This window comes from Cenococcum geophilum, assembly GCF_001692895.1.
Source record: "Cenococcum geophilum 1.58 unplaced genomic scaffold K441scaffold_4, whole genome shotgun sequence".
Classification (NCBI taxonomy): Eukaryota; Fungi; Ascomycota; class Dothideomycetes; order Gloniales; family Gloniaceae; genus Cenococcum; species Cenococcum geophilum.
In genome coordinates, this window is record NW_027137562.1 from 4,064,035 (window position 1) to 4,088,066 (window position 24,032).

The window sequence follows — 24,032 nt, forward strand, 5'->3', positions numbered from 1 at the left end:
AGATATATACGAAAATTAAGAAGTAAAGTATATCCTAAGAAGCATAGCAGAGCAATTTATAGAGGACTTCTATAAGGGATTAACTTAAGGATATAACGGAGCCACGGGCTTAGTATTAAGACTTTAGGAGGAGTATATTATTAACGGAATCTAAAGGATAGCTAGAAGGGTTACTAAAGAGTATTTAGATTACTAAAGAAACAAACTAACGAGGTATAAGCTATATGGAGGGCTATAACCTATTAAACTACTAGAGAGACTATAGGAGGTTATATTATAGGACTTTATTATTAAGTTGCTAAAATTAAGAGACCCTATTACTGGACAAAATTATAATGTAATCTTAGTAATAGTAGACAAGCTTATAAAGTAGGGATACTTTATAGCCTATATAGAAGAAATCTTAGNNNAAGATGTCGCTAGAATCTATATTAAGGAAGTATTTATAAGATATAGAGCACTAAGCAAAATTATATTAGATAGAGATCTAAGATTTATAGTAGTATTCTGGGAAGTATTCTTAGTAGAATAAGGAGTTTAAGTAGTAACTTCTACCGCATATTATCCACAGACAGACGGTTAAACGGAAAGATTAAATTAGACACTAGAGCAGTATCTAAGGCACTATATTAATTACGCATAGAATAATTAGGTATTGCTATTACTAGTTATACAGTTTATATATAATGCAATACCACAAGAAGGAATAGGTATATTACTATTTAAGGCGAATTACGGATATAAGCTAAGAATATTATTATCGCTATAATAAGTAAAGAAAATAAGTAGTAAAGCTAAGTAAAGAATGGAGACTTTAATAAATCTTTATGCAAACCTTACGGAAATAGCTAAAACAGTATAGCAAAGAATAAAAAAGTACTATAATGCTAAGAGATCTAAGGGACTAGATNTNANGGAGGGAGATAAAGTATAGCTACTACACAAAAATTTCAAGAGTTAACAACTAAGTAAGAAGTTGGACTACGTCAGACTAGGACCTTTTAAAATTACGTAGAAAATTTCATTAGTTACGTTTAAGTTAAACCTACTAGCCAAAATAAAGATCTACCCTATACAGCATATCGCGATGCTAGAGCCAGCACATGGGAATATTAAGCTACTAGTTTATAAAGCAGACACGTATAGAGGACGAGAAGAAGATAAATGGCAAGTTTTAAAGATCGTTAGTTACAAGAACATCAACAATAAAACATAGTACGAAGTAAAGTGGATAAGCTATGATAAGACTACCTAGGAGCCATTAAAGAATCTAAAGAATGTTATAGGAAAGGTACAGGAGTATCAGAAGAGAAAAGGTTAGGTAATATTAATAAAGAGGAATCGCTAAAGAATGAGCTACCTAAGGGGGACCTAAGAAGAGCGACTGCCAAACTACTCGGAGTTGTTTCCTTCTCTATTAGAAGAGAATTCGTTCTTTTATTACTAAGTTCCTACAGACCTTATTTTATAAGTTTCTACTCCTTAAAATAAACCTTCTTACGTACCTTCTTAAGACGAAGTAGACGGGTAGACGCCGTAATGCGAGTATTTAGGGCCTTCTATTCCGCATCCCAAAAACGCTTAAGCTTAGTAAGGGCCTGCGCTAGGTTACTATTAAGCTTTATAGTAGCAGATTGAATACAAGACCCTATAATAAATTACTTAAGAAACTTAAAGACTATTAAGAGTTATAGGACGCGTATACTTAGTGTTAGAAGTAGAACAAACATCGTAAGACGATTAAACGTTTACTTTAGTGTACTCTAAATAAGAGGAGGGTTGCCGAGATAAAGGACTCGCTAGCGCGACATATATTAACCCCTCCCTTAAATAATAAGAACACAGAGATAGCATTATTTTACCAAGCGATAATATTACAGTAATAGTGCGAGCACGACGTTACGCGTATGAAGAAGAAGAAGCTTTAGGTATTATAAGTAATAATATTAACTAAATTAATTAGACGGATATTATACCTCTAGTAAACGACTTAGAGATGCTAGGTATCTTTAAGGATAAAGATAAAAAGGAGGGAGATAGTATTACGGACGCTTTAAGTACAATGTTATAACTACTTAGAGAGGAGTTGGAAGAAGCTAGTTAGTTAATATAAGCACGGTCTAGAATAGAACCCGTGGAACCATGTAACGAGGAATAGTAACCAAGGTTATATAAGGTGCTATAAGAGGAATAAGAGAAATAAAGGGAACTTATGTACCTTATATATAAGACGTATATTACGTATAAGAAGGATTTTATAGGAGTACGGTTGTGTATTTAAGGACCCTTAGTCCCTACCTAGATAGTTCCTTCCTTGTAGTAATTCTTAGAATACAATTAGAGTTAATCTATTGGGCAACTACTCCACTAGTTGTTATTACGTTGTTGACTTACTTGCAATACCTATATACCTAGCCCATTAACAAGTCCACCGTAGTCCCTACTACAAGGCTTCGTTATATACTAAGCTTAATATTATCGCCGCCTTTAACTATTTTTAAATATAGGAAGGTAATAAATAAAAAACTGCATTTATATCGCGCTTTGGCTAATTTAAATATACTATTATGCCCTTTAGCGTATATAACGGCCTAGGCACCTTTTAAAGCTATATTAATAACGCCTTATGGGACTACCTTAATGACTTCTACTCTGCGTACCTAGACGATATACTTATTTATAGTAATAACCCTTTTAAGTATACTAAATATGTTTAAAAAGTCCTATAGCGCCTTAGGGACGTAGGACTTTATATTAATTTAAAGAAATGTAAATTCTTAGTTATAGAAGTAAAATACCTTAGACTAATTATTACTACTAAGGGTGTCCGTATGGACCTTAAGAAGGTACGTATAATTACTAAATAGTAAGCCCCTAACTATATTAAGGAAGTATAAGCCTTTCTTAGTTTTATTAACTTTTATTAGAAATTTATATATAACTTCTTAAGTGTAGTAGTACTACTTATAGCAATAATATAAATAAAGGGCCTTTTTATAAAAGGAAGAAAAATATACCTATACTTTATCTAGACGCCTAAATACAAGAAGGCGTTTTAAGACTTTAAAAATGCCTTTACTAAAGCACCTATTTTAGCTTACTTTATACTAGAATAATAACTCTATCTTAAAACCAACTTCTTAGACTACGTTAATGTAGGCATCCTCTTCTAAATAGGTAATAACGGTCTCCTTTACCTAGTTATATTCTACTCGTCTAAGCTTATACTATAAGAGTATAACTATAAGATCTATAATAAAGAGCTCCTTATAATTATATAAGCGTTTAAAGAATTCTAACTAGAACTCTTTTTAGTAGAGCTTAACTAGCTAACTAAAGTCCTTACGGACTATTGTAACCTTAAGTACTTTATAACTATAAAGTAGCTAAACTAACGCCAAGTATATTAGAACGAGTTCCTCTCTAGTTTTAACTTTAAAATTATATATAGACTAGGAGTATAAGGTATTAAACCTAATAGCCTAATACGCTGCTTATAAGACCTTCTTTAGTTTAAAGATAACCTTTATAATTAGTTCTAATAATAAACAATCCTCACCTTTACCACACATGCAACCTTACCAAAAGGTAGCGCCACACTCCAAAACTTACGCATACCCATCTTACCATCAAAAACAATCGATTTTCTAACTTTCAAGACCTAATTCCTACTGCCTAGCGAGCTAGAGGTGGATTTATTTGTCGTTTTACCCCCTTTTCCCAACAGAAAATTTTCTCTAAGGGTGGCCCTAGCTTATAAGCGAGGCACGGACAGGAACACCAAAACTACTACCACTACCACTAATACCAAAACTACAAAATAGGGGCTAGTTTCTCTACTACCTCTTAGCCTAATCTCCCCAGAAATCTTCTAGTGGGATTAGTAAGGAGAAAAGGGTATAAGGATAGTAAAAACTAGGAAACCCCCCTTATAAGACACAAAATGCTAAGGCCCGGTAGGCCTAAAAAGAAACCTCCTATAGAAATAAGTGATAATGAGTCTATATCTACATTCACTTTTTCTAGCCCTTCTCCTTCTCCTGGCCTATTTGGGACAGGAGAAAAAAGAGGACATCCTTAGTNTTNTACTNAAAAAGAAAACNAAAAACCTGTAAAAAAGACAACTAAACTNATGACTTTNACGGCTGGTATACCTAGTATATCTTTCTCTCCCCTTTCTCCAGAATAACACCTACAAAAGGCTTTAGATAGCCTAACCCAGGCCTATAAAGGGCTAAAAGAAGAAGAAGAAGAAGAAGAAGAAGAAGAAGAAGACAAAAAGGAATAAGTTAAACAGCTAGAGGACTATACACGTAGTATCCTAGCAGGAGAAAACCCCTTTATAAAAGGAAAAGAAAAAGAAAAGATAAAAGATGTCCTAAAAGGACTAGTCGAAGAAGTAAGAGCTCTCCGTAAGGAGGTAGCCCCTACTAAAGAAACCTACGCAGAGAGGCTAAAGAAGGACCTCCCTACTTCGTCCTCTCTACCCTCTTCGTTACTACCATTTCCTACTCCTTCTACTTCTACTAGAAGTAAGAAAAAGCAGCTATAAGAAAAAAAGCTAGTCCTAATTACAGACCAAAAGGACCAACCTCTAGATACCTTCTCTATACGAAACAAAGTCAATTAACTATTTACATTAAAACTGCAAGTAGAAAAACCTATTTTAGCATCCATAGCTAGAACTAAGGGAAAACAAAATATCCTCCTTACGACTACGGAAGAGTATAATGCGGATTTCCTAGTTAAATATAAGGAAATCTGGCATAACTGCTTTACCTTTTAAAGAGAACAAAAACTAGAACTATNGGTTCAAATTATAGCCCATNGGGTTCCTACCCTACCTTTTCTAGGAGAAGGAGGCTCTAAGCTTCTAAAAGAAGAAATTAAGACCTTTAATCCTATAAGGATATAAGGACTACCTAGATGGATCTCATCTAGTATAAAAAGATACGATCTACAGACCAGATTTAACTCTATAGTTTTTACTATAGAGAACGAAGAAAAAAGACAAAAAATCCTTAAGCAAAAAGAGATATCAATTGCAGGTATAGCTACTAAGGTAGTAAAATACCTTAAAGTCTCTCCTACTACGCAGTATACGAGCTGCCAAAAATTTGGCCATATAGGAGACAGGTGCTCTACTAGGGCCTACAGATACTGTGCAGCTATATATTTATCTAAAGACCATTCCTGTTCTACCTGTATAATAACAGGCAGGCCTTACCAGCATACCACCCCTCTTTGCATTAATTGTAAAGAAAAACACTTTGCTAATAGTAAAGACTGCGAGACTCTTAAAGCTGCTAAACTAGTACGCGGAGAAGATTCTATGGAAGAATAAAACAGATAGGATTCTAGAAGGGGGTAACTCCTACTAGGCTCTTAAAATGATATTAGAGAGCAAAAGGATAAAAATAAATTGCAAAAGGACAGGGACAGGGGTTAGGATTTCTTATAGTTTTTCTTACCATTTTCTCATTCCCTAGTAGTTGTAGTATCTTAGTATTTTACTAGGAAACTATAAACTCCTAATTTAGGGGTTTATAAACTACTAGGACATAGCTACTAGTGCATATTAAGCTGCCTAGAAAGGATTTATGTATATAGAACTATAGCGCCATAGCCTAAGGCTGCATGCGTAGTATTGTACGTAGTATAATACAATGGATATAAAAAATAAAAATAAAAAACAATCCTAAAAGCACGAAATTTGGCCTTAGGTATACTACCTATAATAAAGCTAACTATACCTTAGCTCTATACCACAGAACTAGAGTTACCTTCTAAAATTAATAAGCTTATTACTACGGTATATAATACCTCTATTAACTTATTACCGTAAAGACCGCTAGCGCCTATATACTACCTACTAACCTCTAAAGCTTAGGCTAGATTAATATAGTAGCCTTAAAGGTAAAAGAGAATAGGCTCTATTATAGAGGTCACTTATTTATCCCTAACTTAGAAAATTTATAACGGCAATTAATCTAAATGGCCTATAACCTCTAATTAAGCGGCTACCTAGGTAGGGGAGGAACCTATAAGCTTTTTAGCCGATACTACTTCTGGTTAAAAATAATAAACTTAGTTAAACACTTTATAGGCGCCTACTATAGTTATAAGCGCGCTAAGGCCTTTAATATAAAGTACTAAGGACTACTACACCCTCTATTAGTACCTATATAACGATAGGCAGATATTACTATAGATTTTATTATTAACCTACTACCCTATAAACGACACGGCCGTACCTATAAAAACATCCTTATAATAATATACTAACTTATAAAAGAGCGCCACTACGTCCTAACTAAAGGTGTAGCCGTTAGCGACGTTACTAACGCCTTCCTTCGCGAAGTTTACTAACTATATAGGTTACCTAACTTAATTACGTCCAACTAAGGTATATAATTTAACTCTAATATATAGAGACGAATCTGCTAACGCCTTAGCATCTCCGTTAAGATATCTATATCCTTTTATTATAAAACTACTAGGTAACTAAAAAATGCTAACACTAGTATAAAAGCATACCTATAACAGGTAGTCGCCTATAGTTAAGATAACTAGGTAGATTACCTCCTACTAGGTAAATTCGTAGCGAATAACTACGTCTTAACCACTATAGGACTTACCCCGTTCTTCGCAAATAAGGGTTATTACCCCCAATCCAGTATAGAGCCACTAGAACCTATTAATAAAAAACTACTATATAGAAAACGCCTTAAAATACTACTTACTAACCAGCATATGAACTATATAAAAAATCTACTTAACTACTATAAGGGAGAAATAGCCTGGGCTTAAGTAAAGTAAGCCTACTTCGCTAACTATTATAAAACGCCACTACCGGAGATGCGTATTAGTAACTAGGTATAGCTAGATATATATAATATCTCTACGCAGAGGCCTATAAAATCACTTAATTATAAAAACCTTAGCCCCTATTTAATTAAATAAGTTATTAATAGGGGAGCTGTATATAAGCTAGAACTCCCGCCTACCCTAGCCACCTATAGGATATGGCCTATATTTTATCTATAGCTACTATACCTCTATTAGCCTAACCCCTTACCAGGGCAAATATAGCTTAAACCCCTACTAGTACTAATCTGAGACGAAAATAAAGACGAAAACTACGAGGAGTGGACCGTTAAATAAATTATTAACTTTAAATACTTTAGCAAAGGCAGAGGACGACGGCTTTATTACAAAGCTATATATATAGGATTTAATATAAATTAGCCAAAATAGCAACTATAGGAAGACTTTAAAAATACAAAAGATTTAATTAGTAACTTTTACTATGTAAACCTATAGAAACTGGGCCTAAGCAAAGATTTTATACCTAATTCTTTATAGGAGCCCTTATAGAGCTAAACAGTTATATATTACCACGTAAGGGTAAATTACTATTAGATTACCGTTAGATTGCGGTAAAGTATAATTATGTAATTAGAATATTGTTAAGATGTCTAGGAACTTTAACCAGCGGTTAAAGTTATCTAATTAGTTGGATTTTTAGATGCTAAGCCTTATTATATAACGTTGTTTTAAACCTTTAATAATACCCCCCTTTTCTTCTTCTCTATACCTTAAGTGTCCCTTTTATATATATATAGTAACTATAGCGTCGCCAAAGCTCCGCCTTTATAGGAGGGGGGGTAGTATTACGGAACCCTACCGTAGGGGCCTCTATAGGAGAGCCCCGTACTCTCGCATATACCTCGTGTATAGCTTATGTCAGCTACGCGTAGGTATATTACCTCCTTATGCCCTTAACCCTTACGATTGATTATATAACGTCTTATAGACTCCTTAAATATATACGCTCTATAGCTACTACCCACGTTCTGTAATAAAGAGCCTTATAGCAGCTTTCTAATATCTATTTTAAAGATAATTAGTTTAGGGCTTTTAATTTTCTAACCTTAACCTTAGGGAAGCTCTAGCTATAAAGGTAGTATTAGTACTAATAGCTAGTATAGATTTCCCTATAAGGCTTAAGTCTTAAATTAGTAGTTAAGTTAGGTTACCTAAAAGGGTAAGCCTACTTAAGTTATAAATAGTTTTTATACTACTACTTTACTAATTATAGGCCGGTAGTCTTCTAGGAGGATTCCGGTTAGTTCCCTAGTTAAATATATTAATATATTCCTCTAGTATTTTTAGCTTAAGAAAAGATTTTAAAGTTACTTTTAGTGCTTAATCTTCTAATTAGCCTAAGTAGGGCTAAAGGGGTTCCAGCTACTTTTTAGTAGTATTATAGCCGTTATAAAGGGTGTCTGTATTTTTTTTACAGTAACTATAAGTATATAAGAGTCTTTAAGCTCCTAGTATATTTAGGTATTAGGGCTTATTTAACGATCTTACCTAGAGGTTTATATTATTATAATCTCTTATTATTAAAGGGACCTTTTTACCTTATCGTAACGGCTTTCTATAAGGTGTCCGTAAAGTTTCTATTTAGGTTATTATAAGATTTTTAAGGGAGGATAATAGATATAAATAAAAGATATAAATTAATAATCCAGTCCTTAAGCTAGCTGCCCTTCTAAATAAAGTAGAAAGGATTTAAATATAAGGGCACTTTATAGATAGGAGGCTATAAGGATACAATTATAGAATAGAATAGATTAGTAAAATGTTACGGACCTTATATTAGTAGTAGTGCGACTACTAAGGAAGGATATAAATAGGTTGGTTAAGATAGTATAGAAGGCGCTAAAACCAATTAAGCTATGGGATAAGGGGTAGCCGAGTTATATAATTAGTTACGTTATAAGTTTAGAATATAGGAATGTAAGAATATAGGAACGCGATATACTAACGTACTAACGTACCGACGTACTAAACCCTTTACTATAGGGAGGAGTTATATATTTAAGGACATACGGTCTCTATAGATAGTTTCTCTTCTTTATAGTAAATCTCAGAGTATAATTAAAGTTAATTTATTAGGTAACCACTCCACTAATTATATATACGTTGTTAACTATTCTATACCTATATACCTAGCCTATTAACAAGTCTACCGTAATATTTCTTATAAAGCTTTATTATATATTTACTACTAAGGTTACGGTAAAGGAAGTTAAATAATATACTACAAAAAGCAGCAGCTATAACGGCGTCTATAGCGGCGACTACCTTAGGATTAAGTAATAATACTAGTATAGTAGATACTAACTCGCAACTAGTTACTATTAGATAGTCATAGGAAATAGTTAATTAATTAACAGATAATAATAGGATATTTAAAGAAAGGATTAATAGGATCGGAGTAGCTAAGGTTAAGTTACCCTTAATTAAGCGATTCTTAGGGGAGAAGTTAAAACTTAAGGGATTCCTTACGTAAATGCACTTTAAGGTTATATAGGAAGGAGTTAAACTAGGAATACCTATGGATTAAGTCACTTATATAGGATTGTTCTTAACGGGAAGGGCACTTAAGTAGTTTAAACCTTATAGAGGTATAAGAGCACGGCATAACGACTACTAACTAGGAGGTATAGTATATATTCTTAAATTAGAGCGGGTTTATAGAACGCTTAACGCAAATATTTAGAGACCTAAAAGTAACCACTATAGTAGAAAGAAAGCTTTAAAACCTAGTATAAAGAACTTTAGCAATTAAATACATAATGTAGTTTTAAATATTAGTAATATAGGTTAAATAAAATAATAAAGCGCTTATAGTATAGTATAAACAGGGACTTAAAGTAAAAGTCTAGGATATAATTATCCTAATAGAAGATACGGATACTCTTAGGGATTTAATTAATTAAGCAATTAAGATTAATAATAGGATCTACTAAAGAGAGTAGACTAAGAAGGGTTAGGATAGAGTTCTATAGTTATATAAGGTGTAGGGTATATAGCGATAAAGTTAAAGTTAGAAATTATAGTATAGCGCAGAGCTAATAGACCTAAGTAGTACTAAAGAAAATAAGAAATAAAATAAATAACTATAGAAACCTAGAGAATAAGGATTAAGTAATTAAAGGTCTAAAGAGTAGAGGCTAAACTAGGGATCTTAGTAATAGAAGACGTTTAGGCGGACTCTATAGTAAGAAAAATAGTTTAAAGAAGGGGCTTATATAAATTATGGAAAATAGGGTTACTATATTAAAGACTATAAAAGTAGTTAGAGTTGTTACGGCTTATATAAATGCCTCTAAACCAAAGCTTGTAGAATGCTGTATTACGAAGATACTAAGCTAAAGAGAAGGAAAAGGGGTTGCTAAGACCGATGTAAACACATATATAGGGTAAGCCGCTAAGGCGCTAGCTTTAGGCGGGCTAATTATAGGTCGGCAGAATATGGTAAAATTTGGCAGGTAACGTGCGATAGCGCCATTATATTACCCCCCTCTTTAAAAGAAAGCCTGCCCTTAGGCTTAGTTATAAATAGGGTAGTATTAAGCTTATAAACGTAGAATTATAAAATATAAGATAAGGAGATAAAGGGGATATAAGTGCGTCCGGACTAAGTATAAAAGGCAATTATAGGCTAAGTAGAAGCACTAGGCTAGAAAGAGTAGCCGCTAAAAGTCTTAGCGCGGATCTAACTAATTAGATAACTTTAACCGGCGGTTAAAGTTTCTAAATATCTGAAATTTTATAGTACTAGTAGAAAACGGTAGAATATAGTAGAATTTGGCAGATAGCTGTATTAGGGCTTTAGGGCGTTCTTGTCCCTATACTCTTCCAGTAACTTATTATCTTTATTATACTAATATTCTATCTACTTATCTAGGTACTTTAGGGGTCTAGGTATATTAGGGTATTAATTATAGAACTTTTTAAGCTTCTAGGGATAGCCTATAAAGTTCTATATAGGGTACTAGGTTAGGTCCGGGTTATAGCCCTTTTATTAAATATAGTATTTTAATATTCACTATACTATCTTATAGGCTAGTATTTTATTAACTTCTTATTTATTATCGCCGTTTACTTAAATTAATAGGGGAGGCTTATTCTTTTATCCGGGCAATAGGTTATTTATAGCCTTTTATAGCTTATCTAGTAAGAAGATAGAGTACACCCTAATTAAGTCTGGGAGCCTTATCTTATATAAGTTGCCTATCTTTTTAAGGACCTTATACGGCTATACCATTTAGTAGTCTAGCTTATGTCTGGGTCGTTCAGTTTTTTAATTCTTTATTATAACGTAGACTATATCGCTAGGGGTAAAGTTAGGCTCTTAACGGTGTTTATTTACCTACTATTTTATTAATCTTTAGGCTTTTTCTAGGTTTTTACGGATTACCGTCTAGGCTTCCTCTAAGCGTTTGGCGTACTATTGGGCCTTACTATATAATAGCTTTTCTCGTATAGTTTGGGGTCCCTTTAGCCTTTTTTAGTTAAAGCTTATGTGGGATAAGTATCCTATTTCTAGCTGAATTGGGGCGAACCTTATAGAGTTATAGGGTAGAGTTACCTAGGTATAGTCTATCAAGGGTAGTAGTTTAGACCAGTTATTCTAAAAGTAGTTAATAAAGGGTCTAAGCCTCTAGTCTAGGTACTAATTTACAATCTCTATCTAACCGTCTATTTGGGGGTAGTAAGCTATAAAAAGCTTTAGCTTAATGCCTAGAATTTAGATAATCTTATTCTAGAAAGCTAATATAAACTATAGCCTATAATTAGATATAATAGTATCTAATAGTCCGTAAATTTGGTAGACGTAGTAGACGTATAGCTAGGCTGCCTCTTTAGTATTAATATTTTTATAACAGGGAATTAAGAACGGGCGTTTACTAAAGCGGTTAACTATAACTATAACTATATTATATCCGTCACGGTCTATAGGTAGTTTATAAAAGTCTATAAAGATATACTGCTAAGGGCGCTCTAGTATTAGGAGTGGTTTAAGTAGTCCTAGGGTTTTATCTTATAGGGTTATAGCTCTCTAGCAGTCCTTATAGTTCCGTATATATTAATTAATACCCATAACTATTCTTAGCTAGTAGTAGCGGCAGTTAATAATTTTACGGGTCTTATTCTTACCGGGGTATACTATAGAGACTTAGTAATAGGCTTCGCGGATTAGTTCTGTCTATAGATTATTAATGTTAGGGACTATAAGCCGCTCCTAGTATAGGAGCAATCCTTCCTCCATTTTAAAATCGGGGTCTCCTTTTACGGCTTAATCGCGAAGGGCCCTTAGGGCGTTAGTTGTGCGGTTTATAGTTAAGAGGCGGTTAATTAGCCCTATTAGTTTATCTAAAGACTTCTTTATTAGTGCTAGCTCGTTCTACTAGGAGTCTAGCTTCTTAAGAATCCGCAGGTTAAGCTGTTTTAGATAGAGAAAGGCACGCGTTTAATATTGGGTCTTTAGCTTATTCTAGGATTCTACGTCTTATTCTCTTTGGGTTAAGGTATTAGCCTTAAAGTTTTACTTACTAGAGCGATATATAATTATAAAGAAGAATTAAGAGAGTATTTTAGCCTACTAGGCTTATTATCCTATAAGCTGCTTTATAATCTATATATATTTTAATCCGGAAGTTTATACCTTTAAGCTCTATACGCTATTAGGAGAGTAATTAAATAATAGCTAGTATTTCTTTATTGTGTACTTTATAGTTATACTTATCTAAATCTATTATTTTTAAGAAAAAGGCAATAAGGTACTATTTACTGTCTAAATATAACTACGATAGGATTCCCGCTATAACCCTATTAAAAGTATCTATTTCTAGCATTAATTTAAGGTCTGAGCTATAGTAATAAAGAATTAGGGAAGAGATAAGCCGATCCTTTATCTCTTTAAAGGCCTTTATATACTAGCGTCTATATATTACTTGGCAGCATCTACCTCAGCAACGCATAATGCTGAGACCTCCCGCAATATTCGCGAATATCGAACGCAGTCACTATGTGGCTAATTCGCTTTTAATATCGCTAAACTTATTAATATTTATTATACATTCATTATCTATTCGTTTAAGAATTATTTTATAACGCTATTACTGCTTATAACTAATTGGGAGACTTATACGCATATATAATCCTAATAAGTAAACCCACCTAGACGACCTACCTTAACTATACCATCGTCTACAACTGCTACACCCTCCTCTACTAGTTCTATAATGCCGTCTAAGGCTAATATACGCGCTACTGCCGTAGAAGAGCGTGAAATTACTAAAGAGTAAAGGGAACAAGCCTAAGATAAAAGGGAGATTTAGAAGTATAAGGAAGAGCGTAAAGCCCGCCTAGTGGAGGAGGCTTACCAGTATAAATACCACCTAGCTTAAATGGCTTAATTATAGTTAGGCTTAGCCGCTTCGGCCTTATAGGCCATTATAACAGCTACTATAGCTAATGTCCTTAGTAAGCCTCTTCCTTCTAGCGTAAAGTTGCTTAAACTCCGCCTTTCTGGCGTTATAAAAAGGGATTACCTAGACATTTTTAAGGGTACCTTTAATCTAGTAAACCTCGCCCGTCTTTAAGTCTATACTGCTTAAATTAAGATCGCCAACGAGACATGGATTAAGAATGGTACTCTAGTTATAAGGAAGGCAAAGGTAGATAGGAAGCTATTTATAGATAAAGGCGTCTAGTTTAAAGGTTTTACTAACTACGTGGTTATTACTGGCACCCTCTATATATGCCCGCTGGATCTTATCGCTAGCATGCTTCTCTAGATAAATATAATTTGTACCTTATTAACCTAGTATATCTAAGTAGGTTATATACTTAACTTAGCACTTAACTATTATACCTTTATAATAACCAATGGCCAACTAAAGCCCGCTAATTGGCAAATGCCAGCCTAGTATATAGCGCTATACCTTATAATGTCTAGTGCTATCGGCTTCGCCGCCTTAAAGAGACCTAGGTTAGATACCTCCTATACCTCTAATACCTACTATAGGTTTAATAGCAGAGGCTGCGATAATATAGCTTATAAATACCCGTATAAGTGCTTAAAGTGTGGTAAAGATCACACTATATTATCTAAAGCTTGCGCCTAGGAATAGCAAGGTAAACCTTATAAAGTAGGGTCTAGCCTAATAATAATACCAACTTTAATTATACGCCTAGGACCTAGGCTTAATACGTTATTATTATTCTCTACCTTTATAGAGGCGAAGGCTCTCTACTACTCTCTATTACCCCTAAGGATCTTAGCGTGGCACTCCCTTCTATCTAACTACCTAGGTAATCTACTAGCTACCTTAGTAGGCATCCTAACCTATGGCTGCGAGATAGGAGCTAAGTCTATCCCTACCTTAAGATCTTATAGGAACTATAATTCCTCTTAGAATAACGCCGACCTTATCTCTAAGAAGATAATATTAGACCTTAAAAAAGGACATATTAGAATCGCGATAGGGCCTATTATAGTCTTACCTTTTAGCCTAGTGCTAAAATCGGATAAAGGATACCGCTAAATTTATAATCTCTCCTTTCTACTAGCATCTTTAGTTAATAACGTAATCCTAAAAGAATATAGAGCACTAGTATATACTACAGTTACCGCTATTTAAGCCTATATTATTTCTATAGGTTATAGATATCTGCTGCTTAAAAGAGATATTAAAGACGCGTTTTATATAGTCCCCCTATTTTATAAGGCAAGAATATTAATAGGCTTTTTCTAGGAAGGTGTCACCTACTAGAAATACTGCTTATCCTTTAGTCTTTAAACTACGCCGCTTATATTTAACCTCTTCGTAGAAGGCCTATACTAGATACTCTATTTATAACTACCTTATAAGGTAGAACACTACCTAGATAATTTTATCTTTATCCTTACTAACCCGAATAACTTAGCGGCTATTACCTAGACTTATATCTCTATTACTAACTCCCTAGGTATCCCTTAAAATAGCTCTAAAGATATAGTAGGAACTGTTATTAAAGTTTTAGGATATACTATTAACACTATATAAATATAAACGCGATTATTACTATAGAAATAATTACGTGCTATTAAGAAAGTCACTACCGCACTTTAATACGGCTTATTATTGTTTCTTTAAGCCTAGCAGCTTATAGGCTACCTCGCATAGTACGCCTATGTAATTAGACTCGGTTAATCTTACTCTAGATCCCTTTAAATCTTTATTACTGCTTAGCTGGAGACTCTAGTAAATAAGTATAAACCTAGGCGATTTAGTACTAAGTTATGAAGTAACTTATATATCTGGCTTAACCTACTTACTATAAGTAATGGGGTATTATTCTTTAACGACGTTAAGCGTACCTATATTTATCTCTTTACTAACGCCTCTACTTAGTTTGGGTTTAGCGGCTTTTACTTTTTTAAGGAACTTAAATATAAGGATAATTGGTAGTAGTATATAGCTAACCTCCCTTAATCTTAGGCGTTTAGTATATTGCCTAAGCCCAGTTAATAAATAGACCATATTAATCTAAAAGAGATGTATGCTATTACTTACGTATTTAATCTATGGTCTACTAACTAGCAGTATAGCGCGCTATCTATTCATACTAATAGTATAGTAGTTTACTAGGGTATTAAGAAGACTGTTATCTATGGCGTAGTAAACAAATCGCTCCGTAAGATTATGCTGGCTGCTATAGCTTATAATATTATAATATCCGCGAAGTGGATTTTAGGTAATTTAAATGGCTTAGCTAATATACTATCTTAATTCCAGGCCGCGGCTATCCATTAGTTCTACCTATACTAGGCCCTTAATTTATTACTACTAAAGCTAATAAGTTTTTAATAGGTGCCGTAAACCTAATAGACTACTTATAACCGCCTATAAACTTTAAAAATAATATTAATACGCTATCTAACCTCTACGCACTCCTTCTCTAGAACGGCCTTGCGCTAGTAACCTATAGGAACTATTCCTTAGTAGTTAACAGCTAGGAGTTATACTGCGCACTTAAAGGAGTCTTCCCCTACCTGGCTAAGCCGCGTAAACTAGGCGAATAGATTGCCCGCCGCGCGTTTAGTACCTCCTAGCTATAGATAGGTAGGCTTAAGGCTGAAACCTTATAAGCCTATATCTCCGCAATTTGTTTACGCTATATGGATTATAGTATCTTAATTGCAGTATTTAAGAATCCTATAGTACACCGATTACTTATTAGAGCAGCTACTATCTCTCTCTTAGTAAAAAAGGATAAGCAACCCATTACTAGGGATATTTTAGCCTAGGTAGTAACACACGGCCTATTGCTACTAGATGTCAACACTAATGCCATATTTACCCTCGCATTTGCTAGATTTCTATAGATAGGCGAGATTATGTATATTACGGCGGAGCTTAAGAACTGAACGACCTTCCTAGCAAAAAAGGCTACTTAATACGATATCACCTTTACGCCTAGTAGGATGATATTCCGCCTTAAATAGAGTAAAGCCGATAAGTAATACTAGGGCGTTAACGTTGCTATTGCGGCGGTAGGCGGCCTATTATACTTAGTTGCTGCTATAACAAAGCTGTTTAATAGGGACCCTTAACCCCTTAACTCTCCCTTATTTAGTCTTAATAGTAAACCCTTTGCCTCTTTAGGGGTTTATAAGATTCTTTCCTCCTATTTAGTAGCTGCTGGGATTAACCTAAGTAGTTACTTAAACTACTCCTTTTGCTAGGGCGCTACCTAGTTCGCTAAAGATTTAGGGTGTTTATATTAGCAAATTTAGTAGCTAGGTTAGTGGTTATTAGAAGCCTTTTACCTATACATTAAAACTAAGACCACTAACCTTTATCGCCTTAACTCTTACTTTTAGCGTAGTGTACCGCTTTTAGCGTAAGGATTACTACGTAGTAGGTTAAGATGTTAAGAGGGCCGCTAAGGCGCTAGTGGTAAGCGAGCTAATAGCAATTTTCTATACCGGGTATAGAAAATCCTAATTGGTTAGCTTATAACTTAGGGTTGGCAGAATATAGCAGAATACGATAATATGGCAGAACTTGGCAGAATGCGATAATGTGGTAGAATTTGGTAGAATGCGACAATGTGGCAGAATTTGGCAGAATGCGATAATATGGCAGAATTTGGCAGAATGCGATAAGGTGGCAGAATTTGGCAGAATATGGCAGAATACGGTAATGTCTTGTTAGGCGTAGGAGCTTTGCTTAGGGATATCTAGCCGCTTTAGGGCAAATCCTTAGCAGATTTAAGTGCTAGGAACTAGTAAAACTGTTAAGAACTAGCCCTAGAGCGACCTTATAGCCCTATGCCTCCTAATTATATAAAAATTAAAATATCCCCTTACGTGACTGCGATAGATAGATACTAGCGTCTATATATTGCTTGGCAGTATCTACCTTAATAACGCACAATGCTAAGACCTCCTGTAATATTCGCGAATATTGAACGCAGTTACTACGTAGTTAATTCGCTTTCCCCACCCGCTATCCCTTACACTTAGTATACATTATATATAGATAGCGCTTTAAGGCAATTCTTTAGTAGGTGCTAGGAACTAGCAAAACTACTAAAAGCCAGCCTTAATGCGATCACTATAGTTAGATAGTCTTATAGCTATAGGCTTGCGGTCGGGGACATCTGGCCGCTTTAGGGCAAATCCTTAGCAGATTTAAGTGCTAGGAACTAGCAAAACTGCTAAGAACTAGCCCTAGAGCGACCTTATAGCCCTACGCCTCCTAATTATACAAAAATTAAAATATCCCCTNACGTGACTGCGATAGATAGATAGTTATTATTAAAGATAAAAGTTATATCCTTCCTAATTAGTCATATAAGAGGTTTTACTATAATTCTATAGTTATGGATAAACTAGCGGTAGAAGTTATAAAAGCTAAAAAAGGATTAAATCCCTTTTACTATATAAGGGGGCTTTTAGTTATAGATTGCCTCTACCTTTTTAAGGTTAACCTTAATTTCTTCTATAATTATAATAAACCCGAGGTATTTTATACGTTTTACCCTAAACTTATATTTTTTAATATTAACTTATAAGCCTACGTTCCGTAGTCTCTCTAAAACCTTTTAATATAAACTTAATACTTAAGTTCGTTGTCTAAGTATATAAGAATGTCGTCTAGGTATACCGTATAGAATTCGTTAAGGTAATTAAAAAGAACGTTATTTATATACCTTTAGTATATAGCTAGTCCGTTTATTAGTCTAAAATAAAGAACTTTATATTTATAGGAACTATAATAGGTACAGAACGTTATTAAATCTTTAGATATAAGGTCTATCCTAATTTGGTAGAAATCTTGGCGGATATTAAGTTTAGTAAAGATCTTTACCTAGCTTAGACGTGTAAGGGTTTTATTAATTAAAGGAATAGAATATTGGTCCTTTTAAGTAATAGCGTTTAGCTTTTAATAGTTAATATAAAAATAAAGGCCTTTATTAGGCTTTTTTATAAACAAAATAGGGGAAGTAAAAGGGGCTTAACTTAGCTTAATAAACCCTTTATCTAGGTTATTAATTAAGTANTACTTTATTACTTTTAGCTTATCCGTTAATTATTAGTAGAGGGATTATAGCCTAATAAGTTATTAGCTTCTAATTAAATCTTATAATCGTATATCTAGTAAGGGGATAACTTATTAGAGGCTGCTTTTAAGAATATATTCTTATAATCTGTATAAATAGCAAAAAGGACGCATTTAACTAGTTCCTTGTCGGTTTCCTTAACTAGCTTTTCCTCCCTATTATTAATAATTTGGTTAATCTTATATAGGCTCGTTATAAAGACCTTATTATCCTTCCGGTATATATTAAAGTAGAACACTATAGCGCTAATTACGGCGATGTTTACTATAGGGGGGTTATATAATAATGGGGGCGTATATAACCTTAGGGGCTTCTAGGGTACTGGCATTATTATTACTTCTTTTAGCTCCTATTGTATCTTTCGGAGGTTATTTCTTATATTCTATTAATACGTTCTTTTCTATACCGGTTAAATCTACGTCACTATTTACCTTACTTCCGTACGTAGAGTTCTCTTTAGATATAGCGCTTTAGGAGAGTATCTTTATTAGTATGGAGTTCTTTCTAGCTTCGTAGTAGGCGTCTTTTCAGGCGAAGGCTAGGTTACGGGCCCAGACATCTTACTAGTGGTAGGGTTAGCCTTTACGGCTAGTGTCTTATAATTAGTTCGGATTTCCCTAATAAAGGAGGATAGTTTTGGTCTATCCTCTGGCTAGATAAATTATCTTTATTATATGTTTAACTAAATATTAAAATAGGATATCTATTTCCGGCTAAGGATTATATTATAGGAACCTAGGTTTAGGATGCAGAAAGGGATACCGTATTAGCGTTATCCATTAAAAGCGATATATAACTTTAAAACGTGGGTAACCGGCTAACTGGCTTAGCTATTATAGCCTTTTACCTAGATAGGCTTTTCTAATTAGGTGGCTTTTGCATTTAGAAATTTAGCAATATTATTTATATAGGCAGTATTTATAAAGGCGAAGCTATTTGCTTTAGTGTTAATAAGGGCGGTTATATTTACTTTATATCTATTTTAAAATACTATATATAGAATGGTAAAATGCTTTCCACCCATTAACTAATTAAGATTATCTCTTTAAGATTAATAGGATACCCTAGGGGGGAGTCTTTCCCTAGGATTCTTTTTTCCTAACTTATTAGACGTTTCTTCTTCCTCTAACTCTTTAATATTGCCTATATCCCTTAGCTCTAAGTAAGATAAGGTAAAGTAATCCTCCTTATTATAGTTGTAGCACGTGGCCAAGGTAGGGTTAATTAGGGTATTACGACGCGTACTAGTTAGGGGTGTGGTACGTAGCTAGTCAGGCGAGGCTCGCTAGTACATAGATATAACCGCTTTTGGTATAAGAGCGGTCGTGGCTTATCTTCCTACTCTAGCTCCTATAGGTATAATTAATGAGTTTTAATTATTCTGGGGTTACTTCTGCTAATTAGGGCAAGCGTTAATTTGCTTTAGTTCTAAGTCTAATAATAGGCAATAAGCTGCGAGTCTATTATACGTTGGAAGGTTATTTAAGGTTACAGCAATCTTCTCTTATAGCTGGATTATTAGCTTATTATATAGGTCTAGTTAGTAGTTTTTAAGGGGGACCTAGCCTTTTCCCGTAAGGTATAGGAATTAAGTTTAAAATTTAGTAAAGGGTTAGTTTAGTTTTATTATTAAGTGATTATAGTTATACCGGGCGTCCCGTACTTTATTTAGGTTAACATAAATAGCCGCTAAGTACTATATTATCTTATTAATAGATATAAATTGGATAGGGGAATTGTCCTTAAACTTGGCTTAAAGGTGCCATTAGGCGTCCCTAATAGTTTAACTAAAGAGGTAGAGTATTTTAGCTTCTTTAGAAAAGAAATGGTTATAATTAGCGCGGAGCTTTTCTTATACTTAAATCCTCTAATTTTTAAAGGTAGGGTCTATCCCGTTAAATAGTGGTTAGGGGTTAAGGAGCTTAACAAACTTTAATTGCTTTATTATTATATCCGTACTCTTTAGTATATTATATTTAGTAGAGTAAATAGGTTAGCTAGGGCTTTAAGAAGGGGAAGCTAGGCTATTTTATAGGGTCTCTTATATATTCCTTACCTTAAGACGATTAGCTTTTTGGCTAGCTGTAAGGGCGTAAATCTGCTCGCGTACGTCTACGATATTATTATTGTCTTTAATTTCTAATCCTAATTAGATCTTAGGTTCCTCTTAGGTAGAGGCAGCTCTCTTAAATAAGCTAGCTTTAGGTGCCATCGTTAGCTTCCTAGGGTTCGTCAGTATTATATGCTTTGGTTTTAATTCTGGGGGTATAGGTCTAGTCCTATTTAGCTTATAAAGTGGGATATTATTAAGGCCTTCCTAGGTGGCGTAGAGTTATTTTAGTGTCTAAGTATAGCGCGTTAACGCGTCGTTGCAGACGAAGTTTCTTTTAGGGTGGGATATTATTAAGGCCTTCCCAGGCAGTTCAGGGTAAGCTTAGTATAATATTACGGCTTATATAAATGCCTCTAAACTAAAGCTTGTAGAATACTGTATTACGAAGATACTAAGCTAAAGAGAAGGAAAAGGGGTTGCTAGGACCGATGTAAACAAATATATAGAGTGAGCCGCTAAGGCGCTAGCTTTGGGCTAATCGCAGGTCGGCAGAATATGGCAGAATTTGGTAGGTAATGTGCGATAGCGCTGTTACAAGAGTTACTATATAGTAAAAGGAACGAGACTAATAGACGATATATATATATAAAGGGATAATAATATACTACAAGGAATAAAGGAATGTTTAATTAAAAGTTTTGCGTTTTATTATAATAACGCATACTAAATTTATAAGGACGCTAAGTATAGCGTAAGCTATTAGCTATAGGAGCTAAAATTATTAAAGTTTAAAGGAACTAATAAACTAGTTTATAAATTGGATATTAAGGGTAATAAATTTAATATAGGCGAAACATTTAGTAATAATAAGGTAATAAGAGTAGCTTACTAGGAGTATATAGACCTCAGAAATGTTATAAAAGAGGTAGAGGATAATTCCACTATAGAATAGGGAATATTAGTAGGGATTAAGACCCTACTAGATATAATATCTATCGCTTTATAAGATATAAGAGAAGTAGGATAATAAACTACTTCGGCACTTAATAAAGACAAAAGGCTAAAGGCTTAAGATTCTTAAGATAAGATAAAAGATAACTAAGATTCTTAAGATGAGATAATGTAACCGACTACAGGTGCTGCCCGAGACAGCCTTAACGCTACCCTATATATTGATCGCAGATTAATATTGCTTGTAGATTACTATTCCCATTTCATCCTGTTACCTACACCATTTCATATATATATACCTCTTGATTTCCATAGATTTATAATTAAGTTGCTCGTTTAATTCCCATATACTGTAAAGCTTATAGTTATAAGCCCGGGCTGCCTACCGTACTGTATCTGATCTGTATATTCAGCGCTTACTAAGCAATTAATTTACTACCTTGTTGAAGAAGTCACTACTTCTTCTACCTTTGCAAGTGTTTTGAGCTTCTTCCGGGTACCTCTCTTGTACTTATAATTACCTTTATTTACTAAACGGACGGACGATTAAATATCGATCGCATTGAATATTGATTAAACCGAACTAAACCTAACTGTATAAACCTGACCGTACAAACCTAACCTCCTTTAACCTAGATATATAACCATTTAATAGAGTTGACCTATCTACTATAGCGTAACGACCTTATATGGCGTCCAAGTGAGAGCCTAGCTAGCGTAATAGCCCGAGCACAGAGCTAGAGCGAGATGCTAGAGTATAGAGCTAGAGCGAGATGCTAGAGCACGGAGCTAGAGCAGAAGCTAGCTTGGATATACTGATGGTAAGAGATAAGGATACTGGGTAGACATAAGGAAGGCTGTAACCGACTACCGGACCTTGTATATTACCCTGTTTCACCTACGTTAGCACTACCCTTGTATGTCTCGGATATGTTTAAAATGAGTTATAGGCTTCGGAATTCGGGGTCTACTTTTATGTATTTATACTACTTGATTTCTATAGATTTACAATCAAGTTGCTCGTTTAATTCCTATACACTGCAAAGCTTACAAAGGCACTAGACTGACGGTAGCTAGAGGACCGTTGCTAAAACCAGATAACCGTTTAAACGACCGGCTAGCGAACACTAGATTAATTCGACTGGATCGAATATTGAATACTAGATTAAACTAAACTAGAGCCTTAATATAGGCCTGTTGCTAAATTAAATTAAGGCTTTTTAGGGAGGCACTAATACTATACTGAACGGATGATTAAACTAAGCGTACGAACTGACGGCAGGGTAGGCGAAATCCGTTATCGATTAGATTGATACGATACGCGAGATCATATCATATCATATCATATCGATTGATTTTTTTAATCCGCTACCAAATAAGCGAGTAATCTACCAACGTCCTTAGCTTCTCTACTAATTAGGTATTACCTTTCTACCCTCTCTATTTATACTTCTCTTTATATAAAATACTATAAAATAAAATAAAAGTAGTAAAAAAGAGAGGAGATTGAACTTAGTTACTTTTATCTATTCCTCGTTATCCTCTAGTTCTATAATCCGATCCTTACCCTCTAATGCTCCTACTGCCGCCGCTATAGGCTGAGAATTTTTATTGTACGATGAATATCGAGCCCTATGATCCCGCTACTTGCAATTTCCATAGCACCCACTACAGAACCCTGGGAGACTCCGACACTTAGTAAAGGGGCAAGGGCCTACTAGATAACGCGGAGTTGCCGTACAAGCCTTATATGGCTAGCGTTAATTAGCTCTCTGCCTTATATAAGTAATATAGCTTACTTATAGTTATATTTAGAGATCTACGGCTCTGAATTAGAATTGCATTTATATATAAGGGCCTCCCCGTCCAAACCTACTTCTCTAATACCCCCCCTACCCAAGCCTCCACATTAATCGCCGGTAAAGCTTCTACCCTCTCCTGCTTATCCTAAGAGTAGTTAGTTATATAGGTATATTATACGGAGAGAAGAGTTTACTTACATTATGGCAATGTTACTAGAGAATCTCTTGTACGATAGGACGGGAAGTATACTAGACAATTATATTTCCCAATTCTTAATAAAGGACGACGTCGGTAGGATTTGAACTTATAATCTATTAAGTTTAAAAGTTAGCATATATTTACATACGCCACCTACGCGCCTTTAGTGGTTACCTTTGCCTAAAATTATTTTATTTATATATCTTATACCCCTACCCCTTAGCGTTATACAACATATCTCTTATATACCTTCCCTCGTACGACTACTATATTTCTTTTATTCCTCCTTTTATCCAAAATCTAGCTATTCTCTTCTAAAATTTTACTCCTATGCTAACTCTTCATACACTCTGTTCTTTTAACACTTAATATTCCAAGCTTTATTCTTTCCTATAATATTGTATAACGTCCTCCTAAAAATACTCTCCCTAGTTCGTCGCTTATAGCTAGAATTAAAAGTACCTCTCTTGCAAAGAGTGAAAGCCACAGCTAGCGCTTTATTTGTTGTTCTTAAGACCACCACTAAAGTGGAGAAACTTTAATTTCGTACGGT